Source organism: Ambystoma mexicanum, chromosome 10 (assembly GCF_040938575.1).
Source record: "Ambystoma mexicanum isolate Mex_15411 chromosome 10, UKY_AmexF1_1, whole genome shotgun sequence".
Taxonomy (NCBI): Eukaryota; Metazoa; Chordata; class Amphibia; order Caudata; family Ambystomatidae; genus Ambystoma; species Ambystoma mexicanum.
In genome coordinates, this window is record NC_090932.1 from 369,711,058 (window position 1) to 369,729,030 (window position 17,973).

The window sequence follows — 17,973 nt, forward strand, 5'->3', positions numbered from 1 at the left end:
ATGGCTGCAGGTCAATAACCTAGGGAAGGCCAGTAGGCCTATGGCAGAATCAGACACATGTCAACCATTCATGACTCTTCCTTAAAGGAATACTATTTAGTCAGAAAGGATTTCAATGTTCTAACGGTTCTATGTTCTTTTTTTGCCGCCATTTTATTTATGAGTGTTTCCCCAAAAATTGTTCATAGGACAAACTCATTCACTTTTTTCTATATATATTTGGGGGTTTCCCCCAAACTCCAACTTACCTTTTATTTAATGCCTATCCCCCTACCCTTTGTATCTTCTTACCCACCCCTTCTTTATTTTTCTATGAGTTTTTTCTATGAATATTTTTCAGAACCAAGCTCATCGGAAAATTACTGGCAGCAAAACAACTGTATACCTATTATAACTACTTAATCTCAAAACCTTTGTTGGCACAAGGGATGAGATGCACTAATGCATCTCATCACTTATGCCCAAAGAAGATGTGTCCTGTTCACATTCACAAAGTTCCTTTGACTGTGTGCATCACAGAAGCACATCCACAGATTCCCATTTTCTACCCCTTTGCACATTTTCCAAAAATAATGTGCAACCCGAATTAAAAATGGGATGCACATTGAAATGTGCAGAAAACAAAAACATCTCCACGTGCCTCTCTGGAACAGACAGTGGAATGCATGACAGGGTCTTTGTTCACCCATTATTAAATAATTATATAGTATTATATATCATGCTTAATGCTGCAGTCCAGCCTAGTTTAAGAGCTTCCAAGACTAACGTGTTGCCTCTGAGCAACCCTCTCGGATAATCCTGATTTTCTTTAAGTGTGGAACAACAGTGGCTTATAGTTCTATCCTTCAAACAAGGATAGATTTATTTGTTTTATCTTTTTTTTCACATTTCATAATGTCAGGGCCTTTAAAGCATTTAAAATCACATTGTGATGTAATTCGCTCCCAAGTTCCATGTGGGTGCAGGGTGTGGCAGACATTCTCCTGAAACCAATGTATGCAATGGAGCTGGCCACCTATTTGAATATGATGACCAGCACATTTCTCAAAGTAACACAAAAAAGAAAATCCATAATGTGCACATTTTTTAATTTGCATTACTTTTTGAGTTTCTTTAATACCTTTTTGTCAGCTGCAAACAAAGTGTTTATTATTATCACCTCTATGTAATATTACCGGTGGTTCAATGAAATGCAGTGATATGGTGGGGGCAGGATATCACAAGCTGTAATAATTTAAGTTAAATTGTGATAAGACACGGATAAAAGCTTTACTGGCATTCGTTGCATCATTCTCACACGCCCTGTGCCCTAACTCTCTTGTATGAGTCCAATAGAAATACATGGGATCTAACCCTGTGAATATTTTTGCAACAATTGGGATCTAACCCAGTGAATTGGACACTTTGGGATTTAACCCATTTATTCTTTTTCTTTTTTCAGGTAATATATTGGCCAGGAATTGGAGTGCGAGCCTCACCCCTCTTTTTTTACAATAGAAATACATCTTTAATCAGAAGCCTGATGAAAGATGTAGCAATTGCTACACGTTTCCTAAGGTCTTTGTTCTGGGACTATCCTAGTAATTTCAAAAGATGACACTGCAAGAAGACAAAGGGGTGTGGAGAGCTCAGCATTCGCTAGCAATTGCCATGGAAGTTGGGCAACACTTCTGGGGATGGGAGAAGACATTGGAAGTGGTGGTGTGAGAGAAGAATCGTGAATACATGGGCAGAGATAAACTCTGTTCTGATGCAGCACAAACAGCCGGTGAAGGGTTAATATCAGAAGTTAAAGCCTTATCTTGGTATGTGCTTCAATAACCCAACCATATTACTGGGTGTGAAATAAATATGCATACAAACATTTTTTGTTCTGTTTTATGCTTCTGTTGATAAACATAATATTCAATAACTTCAACCCTTCACCATGCATTAGGAGTGTGCACACTCCTTCAGACCTCCCCCCTACAAAATTGCACAAGATACTTTTGGTAATGTTTACCCAGATCCACTGAACTCCACACTGCGACCCATGCCCTCCCCCTTCACGCCGCAGCAGATGTTGACACCTTTTTTGCATCTACCAGTGCAAATGTTGAAAACAGAAACAGCATTTCATATGCACTAATGCCAAAGAGGGGATTGCCAGGCGTCTGTAGGGTGCCGTGAGGATTCAAAAGGCCTTCCCTCCACCTAAATACTCACCTTTTGTACCCCTGGGTGACCTCAAACCTTTCTAGACGATTGTCTGGAAACGTTCCAAAGTTTTGTGGGACTCAAAATATCGAACTTCCAGTGGCATGAGTTATTCAAAACTAGTTCACCGCATCCTACCGTGCAGTTCTCAAAATATTATACTATACCACTGAGAAGCTATGCTGCCTCCATGATAGGCTGGTGGAGTTTTCCTCAGCATTCATTTGAAAGACAACCACCTCTGGATTTGCTTCTTCTTCAACCTCTATGTTTCTAATCGTTTCTCCTGTTGAATTTCTAAAGTAACTGAAAATAGCTGCGCTATTGTTTAGTATACCAGCATCACTTGGTATCCTTTCAGGTGTAGGTAGACGTGTTTTGTACCTATCCAATTCTGGGATGCTTTTGAGTCACGGCTTAATGAATAAGCTGCAAATAGAGACTGTGATGGGAACCACAGTGATAGTAGTTCTAGCAATGGTGGAAAGGCCAGCAGCTCCTCTTCAGCTTTCTTCCTTCAGGACCAGACACTATTCAGTGTCTCCTCCATCCGCAGGGATTGCTTCTTTGAGCTTGAGGGTTGCTTTGGCAAAATATCCATACTAATAAAGATAAGGTATGAACTTCCCTCATTATTAACATATTCTGAGGAATATGATGTATAATGGTTCTCCTTGTATCAACATGTGTTTCTCCCTAAAGCCAGTTATAGAACACTCTTCCCCTTCTGCAGCCAAGTGGTTGACCGGTGCCATGTTTCTACGTTTTGAGGACCACTGCAGATGCTGCTGTGTTCTGACTTGTGTTCTTGATTAAATGTAGGCACACCCCTTAGACCTTCATTACTAGGTGAATCAGAGGGAAAAAGAAATGAGATATTGGCTCTCAAAGAGGCTCATTTCTGGAGCTGCACACAGAATACATGTCTGGACAAGGAGTAGCAAGAGAAACATTTCTGGTCATCTAGTTCAAGCAACAAAAACTGCACCCCCACGAAAATCACAAGCATGCCACACAAAAGAACATTAATCAACTGAAGGACCACTAAATGAATCCAAGGATTAAAGAAAAGATCCTGCAAATGTGCAACTAAATCTAGTAATTATTTTTACGCCTTTAGCAAAACATCAGAGCATCTGTAAACACACTATGCCAGAATCCCAGAATGGACCAGAAGTGTTGTTGTGCACGTTGGCACTTTTGGAAGACTTATAGAAATCTATAATGATATGAGATTAAATTATATTTATATTTTACTACATAGTGCACATGTTGGCGCTCTACATGGTGGCCACCTTAGCCTATTTTCCTTAGATTTATAATGCATGATTTCCAGTACATGCTACGAGTATGCTGTAGACCTGAGTGCATTTGGAGACCAGTACTATAAAAAAAGAATACAATTTTTCTATACATCTTTATTTAATCATTTGAGAACAGAATTATACATTCACCTACAGTAACTTTGATCTGACTTATACAATATAATAAGACCTGCAGGTATAGTAAATTAGACAAAAACAACGGTTAACTATAATGAAATATAGAACTAGATTCCGTCCTACAGTTCTAGTTATTTCTCCAATACTCCTTTGAAGAGAAAAGTCATTTGCTCACTATTTTACTGTCAGGATCTCCAGAGGGGCAAGTCAAGACTTTCCACAAACCACTCCTCAACTGCGAGCTCCTTTTATGACTTCCAGTATCAGAAAACAACTTAATCTTGATTGGAATCTTTAATCAACAATTTCTCAGATGCAGAAGCAATGATGATTTTCTTTTTTTAACATTTCTAAAGCACTCTAAAACCAGGGGCAAGGGGGCGCAGGTTACAGGATGAGGACCATAGGTGCAAGTTACAGGATGAGACAGCAAATACAGGCAAGTAAATCAGACCAGAGATTGGACCCACAGTGCCGATTTACAGGAATGCGACAGTAAACACTTCAAGTAAACATAGGTCTGTAAATCAGACCAGAGTCAGGCCGTGAGAGAAAAACAGTGTCTTGAGCTGTTTTAAGAAGACCCAGTATGATTGCTCTAATCTTAGTGCAGGGGATGGAAGTTCCAGTTCTTGGCGACAATGACCGGGAAGCTTAGTCCCCCGGACCCCTTTAGTCTGAAACTTGGAATGATGAGTCAGTGGGTCTGGGTGGAACGGGTTGGTCTTGAAGATTGTACTTTTTTGAGTTTGTTAGATAGGTAGGTGGGGGCAGAGTTAGAGAGGCATTTGTGGGTAATGGCTAATGTTTTGAAAATAATATGAAAATAATCTGCTCCCGCACGGTCAGACTGAAGCATTCAAGTGTCTCTGTCACCAATGAAAAAGTGGCCCACAGTTGCAAATGACAATTCATTTCTTTTGAGACAGACTGAGTAGTACCCAAGGGGAAGATTTTTGATAACATGTGATTCAAATTGTGCAAATTGTGCATTTTAGCCCCACAGTGATGTAATTTATCAAACTGGCCCACAGGTGCCAACAAAGTGGCCACTTTGACAAAAAACTGGCCACACTAGCATTTTGTGTTTTTACTTCAGGCATTTCTCTATTGCCATATCGGCCAGTTCGAGTCTGCGCTCCCGTATCAGAAGCCAGTGAGCTTTCCTTCTTGACACTGAAATGTGGTCCCTCCTACGGATGTTAAGCGTGGCCCTAAGTGAAATGTTCTGAATGATCTGGGGTTTGTTGATGTTTTCTGTGAAAGTGCCCCCAAAAGCGCATTCCAATAATCCAATCTGGAGCCAATGAAGGCTCTGGCGATGGTGAGGCAGCTGTCCGAGGAGAGGAAGGGTCTGCTGGCATTGATTAACCTAGAGGTGTGTGCAGCAGAAGATGTAATGCATTGTGGTGCCGCATGAGTGAAAGGGAGGCATCCAAATGAACACCCAATATCTTAACAACACTAGAGACTGTGATACTGATACTGTCAATAGTGAAGGTATTCTAATATTGGGCCTAGTTTGCTGAGTAGGGTTTGGTGTCTGACCAGAAGAGTTTCGGTCTTGTCATTATTGAGACAGAGGAAATGGGATGCCATCCAGGCTTGGATAGATTTGTATACGGTGTGCAGCATGTTGGAGTCAGTGTCGTAGTTACCTGTTAGTGGGAGGAGAATCTTAGTGGCATCGGTGTAGTATGTAGACGATGCCTAGGTTATCAGGGAGGTCAAATAGAGGTTTTGTGAAAATATTGTAGAGTGTAGTTTAGACGTGAGCTGAGACTTTGTATGTGAAGACTCTCATGGCGCGGTCTGCCAGAAAGGAGGAGCTCCAAGCAATAGCTTCAGTATAGAAATGAGCTGCAGATGCAAGGTGCTGGCACAACATGTGGTGGGCGACGAGGTCAAAGGTTGCAGACAAGTCAAGCAGAAAGAGGAGGGCTGAATTGCCAGCATCTTTGATCTTATCTAGTTGTTTTTTTTTTAAGTCCAGCAATGCAGATTACGTTCACAGCCAGGTCTAAAGCTGGGTTTTCACAGCCCTAGGATGTTGGTGGATTCGAGATAAGACTGGATTTGGAGATAGGCTTCCCGATCCTGGATTTTAAGGAGGAAGGGGACAGTGGTAATTGGGTGGTAGTGTAAGTGATTTCAATCCAGCACTCCAACTAAGTCAATGCCTAGTATGGGATGCCCAATGGAAACCCTTATTTATATATTTTTATGTCAAAAGTTATTTTAATTCTGGATGATGTACCCTTATATAACGCCCCTCTCTTTGAATCCCCCCGTCTCACTGAACCAAGAAGAAGGGTTGTTTTGCAAATTAAAAGATGTATTTGAAGAATTGAACAATATATATATCACACTTTTATAAATATGGATACTATCTGAATATCATACTTATGAATATGTATGCAATGATCAGCAATGGGTAATATTGCAATATCAACAATCTCTTTAATCAATTAGGAGCAGGAATAGGAAGAATAATGTAGCAGAGAATACTTTGTGTGGGTTGAATGAAATGCAGTGATATGAAAGAATGCAACACAGAAATTAACTTGATATGAATTCAACCAAAGACAATGTAATCACTCTTTCCCCCTGTTAGTACTCACTCCCCCCCAATATGCAATATGAAGAGATGGAATGAGGGCACACAGGTGTCAGGAATAACAGTCAACAATTGCAGTTTCAATCCCGATTCCCCCCCAGAAAGCTTGGAGAAAACAGGAATGATTTTAAACATGTCAAAATGCTTTTAATTGTGATTTGAAATGAATGGGAAAAATGCTAAAAATGACTTTAATTCACTAAATAGGATTCAGAACTAGTGAGAGCCACTTTGGATAGGTTCAGGTAGACACTAGCAATGATTGTAGAATGATTAGCAGATGGAAAACGAAATTCAGAAGTTGAAACCAAGAAAGAGCTGTTTTACATTGAAATTGAGCCAAATGCAAATTTACGGCAACTTTTCCACGTGCGAGAAACGCGATTACGGAAAAACTGTAAGGAATTGGAATGTCTTTTCGGGTTCATTTGAAAGCTGAGAATATTAGCTTCAAAATTACATGAATTTAGTTCCTAGCACATACGGTTCAAAAGTTACAGAGGTTTTAGTAAAGGTCAATTTTTTTCAAAAGGAGTCAAGATTTCTAATGAAATGGCGCTTTGAATTACAAACAGGTTGGCTTACACTAACAATTCCCACAGGATTATATGGATGAGAGAAGGATTCAGAATGGACAAAAGAGATTCTACAATGCCGTCTGGATATGTTGGAATGGGTTGGATGGATTACTTTAAACTAAGAGATGACTATGGACAGTTCGACTCTAAATACTCACAACTCTGGTTTAAAATGGACCCATCAAAGATCTGGTCAAAGGTTTGGACTGGACTTCGCTCGCCACCGGACAGGTCTCAGGCGCTTGGTTCTGCTCTCAGCACTCTGGTCTCAGCGCGGCCTGTTGGACTGGATCTGACGGGTTATGGGTTACAGCTCTGCTGGACTGATCTGGATCTTGGGTTCTAGCAAAGGTTGTTGGCCAGAAGCAGCAAGGAGCTCAGTCAGGCTGTTGAATGGATTAGGCCCCATGGAAGTTTAAGGGTTAAATCAGGTTGCTAGATTTTAAAGGCCAGTTGAGAAGGGTTCAGCTTTTTGGATTGGCCTTTCTGCTTCAGAGTTCTGGAGTCTGGATCTAGGTTCTAGAGTATGGATCTAGGTTCTGGAGTCTGGATCTTCCTGCAGGGTGCTTCGCCAGTGGATCAGTTGATGAGTGAAAGTGTGTGTGTCTCTGGGTCCTCAACAGTCCCTATTTATCCATTTTCCAAAGGGGGTTGGGAGGCTGATTGTCTATGCCCAACCCTCTAAGGATCTGATAGGTCAGAGAATTCCCTTTCCCCTGATTTGAGAAAGGAACAGTGTGTCATGATGTGTCAGAGTGATGTTGCCATTTACAATCTAGGGAAGAACCTCCCCTTTGCTTTTACCCAGAAAATCTATTTTACCCAAAAACATATTTTCAATATGCACAACTTTTTAATAATACATAATTACATGACAGATTGACTAAGGTATGTTTCTGTCAAAATCTTATCTTCCTATGAGTTTTGGTTCATAAATGACAATTTTTCACACTTTTGGTTGGTTACACATTTTCGGATCGGAACAATTTTTTATACATACATGCACATACAATCTGGGCATATTCCTGTGATTTTTCATGTTCCTAGCATAATCACAATAGCTACAATATTAAGCATTTTGTGGTTCAGTCTCTGAATGTCACACAGATTCCAGATTAGTTGTAAACTGTGAGTGAATTTTTCATTTTAATAATCTCTAAGTTTCATATTTTTGTCAGTTCGCCACAATATTTTATAAGTCTTTTCCCAAAACATACAGTTACTTTAGTTTCCAATCCACATTTCCAGTCTGGCCCACCTCCAAGCTTGGCTGAGTCAGAGAGTCACATGGTCCTCTTCCTGCCAGGGCAGCTGATATCAGTCACACCCGAATTAGCATTTTCATTCAGCTCAAGGGAGCCCTTTGTCTACACTCAGGGCAACATGCCAGAGTGCTCCTCCCAGTTCCTTTCACACCAGCCTGCCAGTTTCTTAGCAGAGAGCAGGGGGAAAATTCCTTTGTTTGGGAGAAGGTGTGGAATGTCTTTGAAGATCAGTGTGGCTAACTTTAACTTTTAAACACAATGTCTGAAATCACATTTTCAACAAATACATCAACCCATTTCTTAATTCAAGCCTTTTTAAAATATGGTTTTGAATTGTATCCACCTCTTAGGCTTCTGAGCAAGTCTTTCTTTGGCATACTTTGAGTTCAATGTACAACCTTAAACATGACAGGTTTTAAAAATCACCAGCTTCTGACAGAGGTGAGTAACGGTATTGCACCCATTTTTGACATATTTCTTTCCAGCAAGCAATCTTCAATGTGGATTTTCTTTTGATAAGTGTACTTCTGTGGACATTGTATTTATGTGGATTCTTGAAGTAGAATGATGTTTAACACCCAACCCATCTTTTGGGTGGTTTGTTAGCCATGATTTTTGCACATTTGACAACCAGGAAAAACGGATTTTCACACAGCTCTGTGTTTCTTTTGCAACCAGCCTTGCTTTGTAGGCAGCCAAATGATGGGTTTTGGCAGTGGTCTCCTGTGTGAACACTGAGATAGGAAAAAGTGGATGGCGGCCCATTTTTGGGATTTTTACTGCCCACTTTTGGGTGATTTTTAGCGAGCAGCATGCTTTCTGGCGGCCATTCTGATATTCCTGATGCAAGCAATGCACAGGAATGTTGCAGGGCCTGGACTAGTGGGTTGAAAACATCCCACAAGCCCTCCCTCTTGCAATTTGGCGTTGTTCGTCCATCAATGGGAATTCGCAAGACTGGGATGTCAGTTTCATCTCTTCTGATTCCACAAATGGCAAAGTTCCTCATCTTTTCCTCCATCAGGGGTGGATCGATCGGTTCTCCTCGCAAGTCCTGATGTGAGTATTGAGCGATACTCCAGGCCCCTCAGATCTTTTCTCCCTGTCCCCGGGTAGTTCTCCTTGGTTTCCGTCTCGATGGTTTATCAATCCTAGGATGACAAAGCAAAAACATATTTGTAGACATTTCCCCACCACTATTAATGTAGTGGGGTGGACACATACATTTGATAAATCAGGACACATTTGTATTATTGTATTTTATAGGCTATATGTGGAATATTTTAGAGTTGGAATTTTATGGATCTGGAGTGGCCCCCTCTGGGGTTCCAGAAGACTCCTCCAGTTGCTGCAGAGTCTGCCTAGGATGGCAGCACTTTAGTTGGTTAATATGGACCCACTTATCACCCCCCCACCCCCCTGCCAAACTGCCTTTGGGGATGCGGATTTTGTAGGCGATTGGTGAGATTTTGTCTACAATTTCAAAAGGACCCCTCCAGGTAGGCAAAGATTTGCGCTGTTTAGCCTGGTTCCTTTGGAAATTGTATAAGTAGACCCGGTCTCCTACATTGTACTCTTTTCTGGTCGTCTTCAAGTCATAGTGGGTCTTCATGCTGTCGGCTGATCTTTCTAGATTTCGCTGAGGATAGGCAAAAGCATGTTGAAGGTGTTTTCTTAGATTTTCAACATACTCATGAGTTGTGGAGGCATTGATCAATATCTGCTCTTGGGTTCTTTAGAGCAGATGCTGGGGAAGCAACATCCTGCGTCCAGACATCAGCTCAAATGGTGACATTTTAGTTGCAGATGAACGGGTAGATCTGATGGCCATTAGGACAAGAGGTAATCGAATATCGCAACTTGGCCCAGAATCTGCCACAAACTTTTTTAATATGCTCACAATTGTTATATTATATCTCTCTACTGCACCACTAGAGGCTGCCGGTAAGCAATGTGTAGCTTCCTTTTGACCCCAAGTATCTCCCACATCTTTGTCATTACTTTGCTGGTGAAATGGCTACCTCTGTCTGACTCGATCCTTTGGGGTAGTCCAAAACACGAAAAGATGTGGTTGATCATCAGGGCAGCTGCTGTTTCTGCCTTGCAGTTTTGGGCCGGGAGACATTCCACCCATTTAGTAAACAAGCATGTCACGGTCAACATGTACTTGGTCCCCTAGAGGAGCGAATCACGGGCACGATAAAGTCGACTTGCAAATCTGACCATGGCAGTGTCATGCCCCTCTTTTGGAGAGGGGCACGGTGTGTGAGGGATGTTGCCTGAAATTGTGCACACACAAGACAACCCTTCAAGTATTGGTCGAGGTCCTGCCCCATGTGTGGCCAGTAAGCAACCTCTCTTAAGATTTCAAGTGTTGTATGAAACCCCCTATGACCGGCTGTGGCCGCATCATGGGCGTGACTTAACATCAGGCTTCGGAATGAGGTAGGGACCACCCACTGATCATGGCCAGCTAGGGATTTCCTCACCAACAAACCGTCTTGGATTCGGAACATTTTTGGACATTTCATCAACACTCTGCGGTCCTCTTTCCCTATGTAATCGGTATCCGTCAGGGGAAAGTTCTCAGGGTCCTCAATGTGTTGATAAAACGTACCAATTATTGGATCCCCTTTCTGAGCCGTAATCAAATCAGCATCTGGGTTCTCCTTACTCCATTGTGCAGTTGAGAGGTCATTGTGAGCATTTGTCTGGGACCTAGTGATAGCAGTGACCTGGATTTCCCCCAACAGGGACTCGATCTCTATTAGATCCCCTTGGATGGCCCTGGTTTTGGCCAGCTGATCAGCTAAGTAATTTCCAGTTTTGTCTGGTCCCTCTACCTTGGAATGACGCTTGATCTTATTCCAGTAGATGGTCATCCCATTCGAGGTGACCAGATCATCAATATTTTGAATTAACTTCCCACCTTTCAAGGGTTTGTTATTAGCACATAACATGCCTCTGGTTTTCCAGTTAACCAGGTGCTCCACGAACCCGTTCATTACATAATCCGAATCTGTGATTATGACCAGTTTGTGGAGTTGATGTTGGACAGCAGTGAGAATGGCTTGATACACAGCCATCAACCCTGCCACTTGACTACTTCGGGGACTGATCTTGTACCCAGCGGAGGGTTCTGGGGTCTCATTCACCCATGCATTCCCTAAGACGGACACAAGTTCTTTTTCCCCGTTGTTGTCAACATGGTAAGAGCATCCATCCACATAGACAGTGGGCATTCCCTCACACTTGTCTTCAAAGACTTTGTGTGGAGAATTGAGGTATGCCTCAATGTTCTTGATTTTTAGACTTTCGTCCTCGAGACAGTTTTCTCTGGCTCAATCATGCATGTCAGCCAGACCTTGCGTTAGGGGACTTTTCTTGTTTTGGCCATATCTGACCTCCACAGGAAAGCCTTGCATTGACAGAATCCAGGAAATAATTCGGGAATTACTTACATTTCTGGCCCGGATTCTGTCACTTTGGAGATATTGCAGAGGCTGGTGTGGAGTCTCCACTATGACGTGTTCCCCCTGGATAAACGGGTGGTCATTCTTCAATGCCCACACCGTTGCCAGAAGTGCCTTCTCACAATTGTTGAATTTTCCCTCTACAGTGGATAACGTTTTGCTCGCATAGGAGATTACTTTATTGACCTTGTCATGCTTTTGGTATAATACAGCAGTCAAGCATGTATTAGAGAACCCTGTCTCCAAGAAGAACTCCTTGTTTCTGACAAGGTAAGCTAGGCAAGGTGCTTGTGAGAGGCTTCTTTTGAGTTGTCTTACTGCCTCGGCTTGTTCTGGACCCCATTCCCACTTGATCCCCCCTTCAAAAGATGAATTAGGGGTCTTGTGATCTCTGCGTAGCCCTCAATGAACTTTCTACTATAATTAGTCAGTCCAAGGAGGCTCCTTAGTTCCCGCAGAGTTGTGGGGTCTTTCAGTTTCTGGAGTGCTTCCACTTTCTTTTCCTGGGGACAGAGACCTTGAGGAGTAATCTCATGCCCCAAGAAATTGACACGGTTCTACACCACTGTGTCTTTTGAAAGGAAAGTTTTGCTCCGGCAGCCCTCAACTGTGTCAGAACATAACGGATCTCCGCTATGTGTTCCTCGACAGTTGAGCTTTTAATGAGTAAATCATCTACATGGGTCAGGTTACCCCTTTCACCTAGGTCGGGCCTGGCCTTATGTAAAAAAATGTTGAATTAATTGCCGGAGTTGATGTATCCGAAGGGAGTCCGTGTCCATGTGTACTGCTGCCCCCTAAAGGTAAAGGCCAGCTTGTATTGGTCCTCCTTACTGACAGGTACAGTCCAGTATCCATTGGTCAGGTCTATTGCAGTGAATACCTGTGACCCCTGGATCTGGGCCACCCCTTGGTCGATGTAGGGAAGAGGCCATCGGGAAGTATGGACCTGTTTGTTGAGCTCCCTAAGGTCGGTGCAGGGTCTCCACCGGCCGTTTGGCTTCAATATCCCCAGCACCATATTATTGAAGGTGCTGTGGACTGGACGGATTATCCCACAGGACTCAAGATTCTTAATTATTTCAGTAAGGGACTCCATTGATGCGAGAGGCAAGCGATATTGCTTCACAAACGCTGGAGTCATGCCAGGGTCCGTGGGAATTGTTGTTGTGTGGATGTCGGTGCGACCACAGTCATATGAGTCCAACCCAAAGAAATCTTGAAAATCCAAGAAAACTTGTTTCAACTTTTGCTTCTGCTCCAGAGTCTCACAGGCATCAGCTAGGTTGACTCTCTCTTCAACCATCGGCCTGAAGCCTGGAAAGACTTCTGGTTTCATAATCTCAGCGGCCTCCTCCAGCCGGGTGGAGAAGTCCATGGTCAAAGTGCTGATTTGGACTGGTGGCTTCAGGTGGGAGAGGCAGCCCTTGTGGACCTGGAAAATCACCTCATCCCTCCTGAAGTCACAAGTTACATCTTCCTTACCATAAGGGCAGGAAGTGTACACCAGGAAGTTCCCCCCATGCCGGGTAAAGATCCTGTCTGGTGTTGTGTTGTCATCACTGTCACTGTCAAAACAGTCCTTGGGGATTGGTCCTAACAGTTCATTGCCTAAATCAATGGAAAAATGTCGGTCATCAACCGCCATTCCAATAATGGTGCCTGCGGCTAGAGTGATACTCTTTAACTCGCTATTATCCACCTCTATTGGAATGGTATCATGTTCTATATTGACTAGTGGTGTTGGGTTTACCCCCAACCCTTGCTGTTGGAGAGAAGCATTTAGATGAATATAGGTATCAGGGTTGTCCAATTTCTGTCCTCTTTTAACTTTCACTTCCAGGGAGAATTGTCGGGTCCTTTCTGGGATGGTGACTTCCTCTCCAATCTGAATTTCAACTGCATAAGGTAGCAGTTGAGCTGACCTAAATGCTTTCTCAGGATCATCAAAGCCCAAGGGATTATCCACTAATCGGGACCAAGCTTTGAAGTTTATTAGGTCCAAACTAATGGCAAAGTGATTGAGAATGTCACTGCCTAAGTAAAAGGCGGCAGTGACGTCTCGCACGACCCAACAATTATGGACTATGTTCTTGTTACCTATGGAGGTTTTGAGCATACACCTGCTTGGCAGGAGATGTTTGGAATTGGGTGCTTCCCGATCCATTTCCCATTTGTCTATCAGTTTAAATGTGGGAATGGCTGGATCTTTTGGGAGTTGGTGGAACATGGCTTCGCTGATGAAGCTCTTACCATTGTTCACACACACTCGGGCGAGAACAGAGTCCTTCCCTTCATTTAACTGAACAGGGATGAACAACTGCTCTCCAATTTGCTGAAGATCAGCCAGGCTCTGAGCTGATTTCTCATCTTTCTGGACTATAGAAGTGGTAATGTCTGATTGTGGATTGGTAAAGAATTTCAGGGTGTTTCCTTCCAGTGTGATTGCCACCTTAAACTGGAAGGAAGGTTGATTTTCAGAAATAGAGAGGACCCCACAACACCAGTCTGTTGTCCTACTGCTATTACTGTCATGCCTGGAATTTGATTGTTCTGGAAGTGAAATTCTACTTGGTCAGATTTTCTTTCAACCATGTGGCTTGTGCCATTTAAACTAACATGGTTGACACTCTGTTTTAATTTCATTGGTCGACAAGGCTGGGTCCAGAGGACCTTGTTTACGCAGTTTATTAGGGATGACAACCTTCGCAGGAGATCATTCCCTAGTAAACAAGGGGTTCCCTCTGGAGTCACAACTATGACCGGGTGCTTCACCCTGTGTCACCCAATTTTAATATCCAAATCCGCAGTCCCCTTGACGGGAATTTCCTTCCCGTCAAAGTTCTGAAGTTGTCCAGGAAGGAGGGTGAGAGGAATTTGGTAATTCTCCCCCCTTCCTGAATTCCGTTTATCAAAGGCCTTTTTGGACAGAAGGGTAGGTTGGGTTCCAGTGTCCACCAGTGGCAAAATTGTACCCTGCCCCTGTATTTGTACCGGGGCAAAATATCTTCCCTCCTTCTCCGTAAGGGGGCACAGATAATGCACATTTTTGGACAACTGGCGGGTTAATTTTCTAGTTTTGGACATTGACAGAGAAGAGATTTGGGCAGAATTCTGTGGGGAGTCTTGGGAATCTGAAAGAAAAAGGTGGCAACTAAAGATGGGAGAAGTTTTGAGTTCCCCTGGTTCCGGTTCTGGGCTGCCCCCCCGCCCCCTTTTTGGAGGCAGTCACCAGGGTGGGTTTGAACCAGGGGGTTTTCATGTTGTTGGTTCTGGGATGGGATGATGGGCGGCACTAGCTCAGTCCCCACATCTACCCAGTCTGGATTTGAATCCTTTGAGACCCATTTTTCTTTGGGAGGAGTTCCCCCATATCTGAAGGAGAAGATCCTTTTCCCAGGATCCTCTGAGGATCCCTTTCCTTCAAATTGGAAGATCTGTACCTCCTCCACAAAGTGGGTCTGTTTGGGTTCTTTGTTTCTCCTACCCCCCTCTGCTCCTTGGGTGGCAGACTTTCAGAGGCAGGAGATTTTGTTTCCAGTTCCTGGTTTTCCAGAGGCTTTCTACAAGTGGGGAAGGAAGCCTCCTCAAAGGCTTTACACCCCCCTTCCCCTTGTGCCTCCTCCCTGGGAACTGGTGGTTTGTCGGGGTGCTGCCCCTGTCATTGTTCTGGAGCACCAGGTCCAGAGTTGGAGGCATTCTGTGCCGGCATGCCCATCTGAGGGTTCTGTTGAGCCCCCAGCATGCAACCCAGATCCTGGGCCATATTTTGGACCTGGCGCTCTAGCTGTGAAACCTGCTCAGGCTGATACAGGGTTCTCATTTCTCCCCTTGGCTGATTCCAGGAGGGGTAGCTATCCCTTCTCTGGTAATACCCCGGGTTTGGAAGATTTGGGTACCCCTCCACCCTTGGCCTCCCCTCTCCTGGATTAGGCTGTCTGGGCTCAGGAAATTGGGGAAAGAAGGATGGATTGTTCTGAGTTTGAAAGTTTTGTGGGTGACTGGGGAAATAGTTCTGCCCAGGATTTGGGGAATTTCTGCCCTCCTGGGGGAAGTGAGGAGGGAAGTTCCCTGGGTTAGGTGTCTGGTTGGACACCCCCTTGGGCTGGAGGAGTCCACACATAACCCAGGATGGGTCTGTTCCCCTTGTAGCGGGGACCTACATAGTCAGGGAGTGAGGGATCCCATTTGTGGGACTACCTCCTTGGCTCGCTGTCTGTGACTGGCCTGAGGGCCTTCTGGGCTTGGGATTATTCTGCTGTGCAGGTGGGTTTTTAGGCCCCCACATCTCTTAATCTAAAATGGGGGCAGCCGTTACCTCTGCCACCTTAGCAGCAGCAGGGGTATTGGTTGGTTTGGGGCTTTTTTTAGTATTCTTGTTGTCTATGGGCTTTTGCACCTCATAGATCCGGGTGGCCTGTTCAATGACCCAGTCTAGTGATCCTTTCTAATGAAAATCTCTCACTAGCTGGGTCATGATGTACTTTGGTAGAGCATGGAAAAAAGTATTAACAAATGCTCTGCTGTCCTTGCGCACCCTTCTGGTAGTCTGCACAAAGGCACGCTTTAACTGCTGCACAAATTCTTGTGGGGCCTGATCCTCCCCACATTGGAAGTTATAGGCTGCCTTGCGAGCCTTTTGGGGATTTCTATGTACAGAAAAATGCTTCAAGATGGCCACCCTATAGTTGGACCACCAAGAATGATTTTGGTCCTCCAGCCCTGCAAAGAAACTGGAGTATTCTGGTGAAAATGTCCATTTCACATATTGAATGCAGCTACTGATGTCGTTCAAATGGAAGGTTTCCATCATCTGCTCAAAGAGCTCTAAGTGTTCCCAAACCGAATACTTAGCGTTCTTATGATAAGGCGTGAGGACGCTCCTTATTGCCCTGATTTGTTTTAAGGGGAGCCTTAAGCAAGGCCATTTTTGCCTTATTGGCCTTCTTGGTTCGGGTAACCCTGGTCCAATCATCCTATGACTCCGAGGCTCTGCTTCCAGAGGTGCCTGTGTGGTCTTCTAGGCTCTCCCGGATTCTGCCAGCCTGGGAATGGCTGGGAGAATGTGGGGACCTAGTCTCCTGTTTGCTGGGGCTCCCAGGATTTGATGGGTACCCCCCACTGTCCTAGCTGGGCAGAGGTTTTTAGGATGCCCTTAGTGGGCCTACCCTCATGGAGTTCCCCACTAAACTTCAAGGTGCTTGGGTACCCATAGCCAGTTGCCCGCCCATCCATTCCTGGGAGGTGCTGGTCTATGAGCCCCAAACTTCTGACTGGATAGTAATCTGCCATCCCCGTGGCCCTGTGCTCATGTGCGCCTGTGGACATGGGGGTGGCAGAGTCCAGGGACTGGGAGAGATGAAGGCCTCTGGTACTAGGGTTCCTGAGGTTATGCTCAGGTGTTTCCCTTTCCCAGCAAACTTCATCTCTATCAGCCCCTGCTCCCTTGCAAGAACCTGAGCTTTCTGTTCCTCAATCAAGGCCTTACTAGTTTCTATCAGTCTCTCTTGCATGGCTACCTGCCTGTGGAGCCTATCATTGTTCTGACAGAGAGCCTCGTTTTCTCTCTGTGCTTCCTGGTTTGTCTTTGAGTATTGGGCCAGCCTTTGCTACAGGAGGGTTACCTCCCGAGTCCTGTCCATACAGGCCTGCTCCTTCCTTGCCAGAGCATCTTCCACCCCCTTGGTGGGCTCTAACAATCTATCATGCTCTTTTTGGAGGTCACCCAGTCCCTGGAGGGCCAGGTGACTTCTTCCAGTTTCCCTTTTAAGTGACAGACTTCCTGGCCTAAGGTGTCCCTTTCCTGTGCAAGAGCCTGCCTCTGTGCTGCCAGGTCGTCCCTCTGTCTTTGAAGGGCACATGCTTTCTGGCGCTATTCCTCAAATTCTGCCTGGGTATCCAGGTCTTTCAGAATTAATTTGTTGCTCTCTGCCTTCTCTCTATCTAGGTGGCTTTGCAGGGCGACTATCTGCTCTGCGCATGCCCTGTTGAAATCCAGTTGTTGATCCAGCTTTTTCTGGCTCTGCAGTAGGGAGTCCAAACTTTCTCGGTACTCCTTCTGCAAGGCCATAATTCTGGTATCCTGGTCTGCCTTTTCCTGCTGCAGGATACCCATGTTCTCTTTTATTTTAACTATATACTGCCTGTTTTCATTTTTTTGTCTCCCGGCTCCTCTGCAGCCTCTGCTCAGAAGAGTCCAGACCAGATTGGGCCTTTTCTAATCCCAGCAGTTGCCTACTTGCCAGATGTTGGCCTTCAGCATATTTATCCTGCATGGCTCCCATAGATAAATATAGATATGTCACTATCTTGGAAATCTTATTTTGCTCATCCATGGGGTTAGGGGCCATATATAGTTCACTCAGGGCCACATGTAAGGGACCCTGATCTCTCTATATATCT